Genomic DNA, 7,724 nt, shown 5'->3' with positions numbered 1-7,724 from the left:
TCCCCTAATTTATAGCCAGGAGCATTTTCTGGTTCAAAGCACACAGCGTTCAGTTATGCTCTGAGGGCGACCGTGCAGGGAAGCCTCAGGGCCACCGCCGGGGGCCTGATTAGCATCAAGGGACTCCCACAGTCTGAACTGGGGATCCTCGAGGTCAGCCCCCTCCCACCAGGGAGCCCCCTGCCCTCTTGTCTAAGCCATTTGTCTGTCCAGGAGGCAGGGGCGGGGTGACAGACTTGAATCCAGCCCAGGCACTTTCTAGCTGGGTGGCCTTGAGCAAGTTACTTTATTTATCTGGGCCTCAGTGTCACCATCTGAACAGTAATAATAACAAAACAGCTTTGGGAGGCTGAGGCAGGAGGATTGCGTGAGGCCAGGAGTTTGAGACCAGCCTGAGCAACAAAGCAAGACCCAGTCTCTACAAATTATAAAAACGTTAGCTGGGCGTGGTGGTGTGTACCTGTAGTCCCGGGTACTTGGGAGACTGAGGTGGGAGGATCGCTTGAGCCCAGAAGGTCAAGATTGCAGTGCCGTGATCATGCCACCGCACTCCAGCCTGGGTGACAGAGTGACACCCTGTCTCTTAAATAAGTACAATGGGCTCACAAGGACCTGCACGTAGGTTGCTGTGAAGATCACGCATCTGTCAGGGGGATATGCCCAGTGTTGGTCCCTGATGACAGCTTGGACTGAACAGGTACTTAACACAGGCCAGGTGCTGTTTTAAGCCCCTTGGGAATAAGCGCTAGGCTACCCCCGTCCATAATGCGGTTCCATCACTTTTGCTTCTATTTTACAGCTAGGGAAGCGGAGGCACCAGAGGTTATGTACCTGCTTAAGCAAGGCCTCTGCTTCCCCCAGTTCTTTTCCATTTCATTTTACAGGAGCCCTCAGATAACATTCAGGTCCCCTGAGCATGCATTGGGCGCCTATTGAATGCAGGCATGGTTCTGGCCACCGGGGTGAGTGGAGGCGAATCAGATGTAGCTGGGGCTGCAGGGCAGGAGGAAGCACGGAGACACCCCTGTAACCTCCATGTCTCCTCTTCTGCTAGGGTGTCCTGGTTCTGACTTAGACGGGGCTTGAGCACGTCCCCCAGCCTTTTTCTGTCTGAAGAGAGGAGCAGAGACCACGGAACCTGCAGGGACGGCAAACTCGGCGCTTCTGGCTCCAGCTGCCTATTTCCAGCCTGATGGATTTCCTCTGGGTAAATATGGAGTCAAATCAAACTTTGAACTTCCAACTCCCTGCTAGACTGTTTCTTACTCCCCCTATCCCTTGCTCCCCACCCCACCCAGATCTCTCCTCCCTGCCTCTGCCCCGAGGTGGCGGGCAGGCTGGGGGAAGCCCCAACGTGGGAGTCCGGAGCGGTAGGAGGGAGAGAGGCTCAGCGTCCAGGGCTGACCCCAGGGTCTCTGCTGGCCGCTGCTGTGGTGTGGCCATTGTCATGCACCCTGGGGATTCCGGTGCCTGTGGAGCAGGGGCCTGGGGACATGTCCTGCCACAGGCGAGGACCTTGGCAGCTGCATTAAGACAGGGCTACCCCGACACAGAGGTGTGCATGCGCACATACACACATGCACACACATGCCTGTACACACACACACACACACACCTGCACACACACTCACACGTACACACATACCCACATACACACGCACACACATGCCCGCACACACACACACGCGCACACACACGCACACACACATGCCCGCACACAACACGCGCACACACAGATTTAGTTCCCAGCCACTGTGGCCAAACTGTACAACCTCAAGCAAGGTGCTGCTCTTCTCTGAGCCTCAGTTTCCTTGTTGTGAAATGGGTCTGTGCCGACAGCCCCCCGTGTTTTGAAGACCTTGGGAAATAGTGGAGAGAAAATGCTTTTTGAGCCAGAATGATGTCCTTGGGACTCAGTTCTGCTCTGGCTTCCAGCTCCCCCGTGTGCAGTGGCTGGAAGATGTGCGTGAAACCTTCCTCCTTTCTTGTCTCCTTTCCTTTTCTTCCTCCCTTCCTCCCTCTCCACCGCTCCCTGCCTCCCTCCCGCCCTCTTTCCTTCACTATCTTCCCTCCTTTTACACAAGGGAAATTTCTAAGTTCAGAGCCTTTTCCCCCCGCCTCCTGGCACAGCAGGTTGGTGGGGGTTCCGCCCCCATTGTGGGACCCTGGGGGTTGATGGCTTTGCCATCCGGAGCTGCGGGCGTCGCAAGGAGGGAACATTATTCTGTAATGTCAGGCCCTCCTCAGCACTTTCATGTTCAAAGTGCTTCCTCGGTGCTAAATAATTAATTCTCTCCACGCTCCCGTGTGAGGGAATAAATAAATGTCACTTGTATGGGGTGACTAAGCCCGCCGGGAATCAAGGCTGACAGCTTCAGGCACCAGCAGAGGGTCGGCCGGGGACATTGCCTTCAGAGGCCACCGCTCAGTTGGAGCTAACGGGGAGCCCAGCTGTCCGTGGCCTGGTGGGGACACGGCGGTGGTGCCTGCGTGGGCTGACCGAACCTGTCTCCCTGGCCTGCCCTTGGATGGATCAGGAGCACCCAACCAGAGGCAGGCCCCGGTTCTTGCTTTCTCATCCGAGCTGACCTCCATATCCTGTCTTCCTGCCTGTGAAATGGGCATCACTATGGGGTTGGCATCCCAGGGTCAGTGGGTCAAATGCTGATACCCCCTTCCGCAGAGGTTGGGCCCAGGGGAAGCTTCCCGCACCCGAGGTCATTGTCATAATTACACGCTCGTGGTACCCCCACACTCCACTGGCAACCCCTGGGGCCTCCTCCCAGGCCTCAGTTTCCCCAGACTGCTCACCAGGGTCCTACCCCACCCCTCGTCTCCCACCAGTTTCCTCCCCTTCCCCTGGCAGGGGCCTCTGGGTCGTTTAGGGCACACCAAGCACTTTCTCCCTTTGGAAACTTCACCCTGGCTGTTCCTGCTGCCAGGAACATCCTTCCGCCCCAGTATCCTCAGGGTGGCCTCCTCATTTCACCCAGGTCTCTGCTCCAAGACACCTCCTCAGAGGGGCCTTCCCTGACTGCGCCCATCTAAAATAATCAAGCCAGTAAGAATGCCACTGTCCTTCCCCTCCCAGCCTTAGTTCTGCCTGAGGCATCAGGTAGTCACTGCTGCTCACCCAGGAGACTGAGAGAGGATGGGGACAGTGACTTTCTTGGTCACCACCCAGGGCCTGGCATACAGTAGGTACTCAACAAATAGTTATTTTGCTCACTGTTCTACCCCCAGTGCCTACAAATGTGTCTGGCGTACAGTAGGTGCTCAATAAATTCACTGCTCTATCCCCAGTGCCCAGAAAGCATACAGCCTGGTGCATAGTAGGTGTGCAATAAATAATGCTATTGCTTGCTCTTCTAGCCTCTGGACCTAGAAATATGTGTGGCACACAGTAGGTGCTCAACAAATAATTTGTTCACTGCTGTATTCCCAGTGCCCAGACCAGCTCCTGGCATGCAGTAGGTGCTCACTAAGCATTTATCCTGTCTAGCCTAGTGTCTGACACAGGGCAGACATCTAATGTATATTCCTTTAGCTCACAGCTGTATCAATGGTTCTTGAAAATGTGTCTGGCCCATAGTAGGTGCTCCACAAATATTTGTTTTGTTCATTCCTGTATCTCCAGTACCCAGCACTTAGTAAGCACTTAGTGTTTGTTGAATGAATGACTGTTGGGATGAAGGATTGTTCTGTTCCTGAAGCCCCAGAATATCCTGGAACAGAGGTGCGCACAATATGGGAAGAGGGGTGGGGCAGCGCAGAAGGCCGTGCCTGCCTGTGTGTTTGGATGCCTTTCTCGGAGCAGCAGCCTCCCAGCCTGCCTGACTGCCTGCCCGCCTGCCTGCCTGCCAGGCAGCACATGGCTCCAACACGCTCTGCCAGCCTCGAGCAGCCTCGCCCCAGCACCAGGCCTGGCCACGCTGGGAGGAGGGAGGGAGAGAGGAGGAGGAGGGGGCCTGCAGATGGCTGGCCATCTGCTGCGTAGGAGGCTGGACGGGCAGGCGTCCCCCCACCAGCCTACACTGTGCTGTCATCTTCCTGTCTGCTCAGCACGGCCAGACGGGGGGCTTCAGGGTGAAGCAAAGGATCCTATATTCTTCCCCAGCTTCCGGGTCTCCTCTGCATACCTTGGAGTGTGTTGGGTCTGCATCTGGCCCCAGCACCCAGCATGGTAGGCAAGCGTCAGGAAGAGTGTGATCAGGGCGTCCAGGGTCAGGCCAGGTGGGGTCAAGCCCAGGGTTGGGGTTGGAATCCGCTGTCCTCCCAGAACTCCCACTGTGCTGCCCGCTGTCCCCCTTCCCAGCAGGCGAGGCCAGGCAGCTGCTCTGTTCTTCTTCCTTGAGGTCATCCAGGACCAGAGGGCATTGCTGTCTGCCCCTAGGCCTCACCAATACACTGAGTGCATAGAGGAGGGGGTGGGGAGGGGGGGCATAGGGGACAGGCAGTGGGAGCAGAAGGATCTGGGCATGTCTTGTGTGTGCACATGCATATCTGGGCATGCAGAGAGGAAAAGACAATGAGGACATTTCCTGGTTCACATATTGCAGTTCCATGGTTTTCCGTTTGTGACTGAGTGCATAGTACATGTGAATATTTGGACACACACATGTTTTACGTGCCTATGCATGCTGCTCCAGTGGTGTTTCCGCAGATTTTACATTTAAGTATAGCCCCTACACAAGGTGTGTGCATGAGTGGTCTTTGCACACGTCTGTGTGTGCACACCTGTGGGTGTGTGTGTGCTGGGCCAGTGGGTAATATTTGTGTGTACAAGTGAATAAGCTTATGCTAGGAGGCCAGCATCTGGTCTAGATGTGTGTGTGCACATATATGCATACATATGTGTCACGTGGTCACATGTACAAAAGAATACGAGTGTGGAACCAGGCACAGTGTCTCACACCTGTAATTCCAGTGCTTTGGGAAGCCAAGGCAGGAGGATTGCTTGAGGCCAGGAGTTTGAGACCAACCTGGGCGACACAGTGAGACCCAGACTCTACAAAAATTAAATTAGTTAGGCATGGTGGTGTGCACCTGTAGTCCTGCCTACTCAGGAGGCTGAGGTGTGAGGATCACTTGAGCCCAGGAGGTCGAGGCTGCGGTGAGCTGTGATTGTGCCACTGCACTCCAGCCTCGGCAACAAAGTGAGACCTTGTCTCAAGAAAAAAGTGTGTTTTGTGTATATGTCGTGTATATATGTGTGTACTTACGTGCATGTGTGCATATGTGTGTGTGTATGGATGTGGGGGCAAGTGTAGGATGTGTGAATGAATATGCCATGTGTCATATGCCATGCACATATGTATATGTGTGTGGGGTGAATGTATATATGCATGTGTATATGAATGTGTGAAGGAATATGCATGCACAAGTGTGTGCCCGTGTGTGTATGCATGGCTGTGTGGGGTGTGGCTGTAATGGGTGTGAGGTGGAGTCTGTGTTAATGCAGAGGTGTCAGTGTGTGCATGTACATATAAGTGCATGTAGCTGGATACGCGTGTGTGTTGTGTCTGTGGGGCTATGTGGATATGTGCATGCATGTGCATGTATATTCATGTCTTTAAGGATGTGTACCTCATGTGCATGTGCAGGTACATGTGTGTGTTAGGACGAGTGTGTGTGTGTAGGTATATGTGTGTATTAGGATGAATGTGTGTGTGCAGGTACATGTGTGTATTGGGATGAATGTGTGTGTGTAGGTATATGTGTGTATTAGGATAAGTGTGTGTGTGTGTGTGTGTGTGCAGGTACATGTGTGTATTAGGATGAGTGTGTGTGTGCAGGTACATGTGTGTATTAGGATGAGTGTGTGTGTCTAGGTACATGTGTGTATTAGGATGAGTGTATGTGTGTAGGTACATGTGTGTATTAGGATGAGTGTATGTGTGTAGGTATATGTGTGTATTAGGATGACTGTGTGTGTGCAGGTACATGCGTGTATTAGGATGAATGTGTGTGTGCAGGCACATGCGTGTATTAGGATGAGTGTGTGTGTGTGCAGGCACATGCGTGTATTAGGATGAATGTGTGTGTGTGCAGGTACATGTGTGTATTAGGATGACTGTGTGTGTGCAGGTACATGTGTGTATTAGGATGAATGTGTGTGTGTGTGTGTGCAGATACATGTATGTATTAGGATGAGTGTATGTGTGCAGGTACATGTGTGTATTAGGATGACTGTGTGTGTGCAGATACATGTGTGTATTAGGATGAATGTGTGTGTGTGCAGGTACATGTGTGTATTAGGATGAATGTGTGTGTGCAGGTACATGTATTAGGATGAATGTGTGTGTGTGTGTGCATGTGCAGGTCTGTGTGTGTGATTAGGGATGTACATGTGTTTTTTGTGTGTGTTGTGTGCATGTATGCATGTGTGCGTGTGGTGAATGTGCATACATAGCCCAGGAAGAGCACAGATGTTGGAGCCAGATCACCTGGGTTCACATCCCATATCTGCCACTCACTGGCATATGTGACTTGGGGCAAGCCATTTAACATCTCTGGACTGCGATGGGGGCGGCACAACTTCTGTGGAGGCCCGGAGACCCTGAGCTCTTCCTGTGGGTTAGAGGTGGGTTGGGGGAGTCGAGGAAGGTTTCCTTAAGAAAGGGCCATCTGAACCGGGTCTTGAAGGATGTGTGGAGTCAGAGATGGCTTGGGAGAACTATCCAGGCAGACGGCAGAGCATTGGAAGTCACTGATTCTAACCCCAGTCCAGGCCCCCAAGTTCTTTCCCCCAGAAGACTCAGAAGGTCTCCCTCCTGGTCTCCCACACCATTTTTCTGAAATATGCTTTTAGTTTTGGGGTGGACTGCTCACCTCCCTCAAGGCCTTGCCCATGGACCAGCCCCATGGTTTCTGCGTCCCAGTTTTCTCTGCCCCCACGAGGCTGTTTGCAGGTGGTTCACAGCGTCTGGCTTCCTCCCTCCTGGCTCTTTGTACAGATGGGGAAGCTGCTGCCTGGAAAGGTGCAGAGGCTTGCTTAACGTCACACAGCACAACGGAACAGAACCAGCGCCCAAGGCCCAGGCTAAAGGCAGCATGACAACTGTCTCCATTTTGCAAAGTTTAGCTCAGACTCAGAATTTAAACCCAACATGTTGTTCAGCAAACATGTTGTAGAAGCAATGTTCAAATTTCATTAACCGAACACATTAATTGAGCACCTACTGTGTGCCTGACGCAGGGCACAATGGCGATTAAGACAGAAGCAGTTTCCCTAGGAAATGACAGTCCAGTCTGGATCTGTCTGTTGGATACGGTAGCCCCTAGCCCCACGCAGCAGGAGATGGAACCATGGCCCACAGGATGTCCAGGTCCTAAGCCCCAGGACCTGTGAATATGTGTTCTGATACCGCAAAGGCGGCTCTACAGATGTAATTAAATTAAGAATCTGAGATGGGAGAAGATGTTCCTAGATGATCTAGGTGGGCCCAAGCTCATCACAAGGATCGTTATAAGAGGGAGGCAGGAGAGTCAGAGTCAGAGAAGGAGATGTGACCATGGAAGCAGACGTCAGAATGATGTGAGGCCACAAGCCAAGGAATGCAGAAGATTTCGAGAAGCTGGAAAAGACAAGGAAACAGAGGCTCTCCTAGAGCCTCCAGGAATAAATGCAGCCTCGCCAACACCTTGCTTTTAGGTGTGACCCACTGCAGACCTGTGACCTCCAGAACTATAAGAGAATAAAATGTGCTAAGCCACTACTTTTA

This window comes from Piliocolobus tephrosceles, chromosome 10, assembly GCF_002776525.5.
Source record: "Piliocolobus tephrosceles isolate RC106 chromosome 10, ASM277652v3, whole genome shotgun sequence".
NCBI lineage: Eukaryota > Metazoa > Chordata > Mammalia > Primates > Cercopithecidae > Piliocolobus > Piliocolobus tephrosceles.
Note: the sequence above shows the minus strand (reverse complement) of the source record.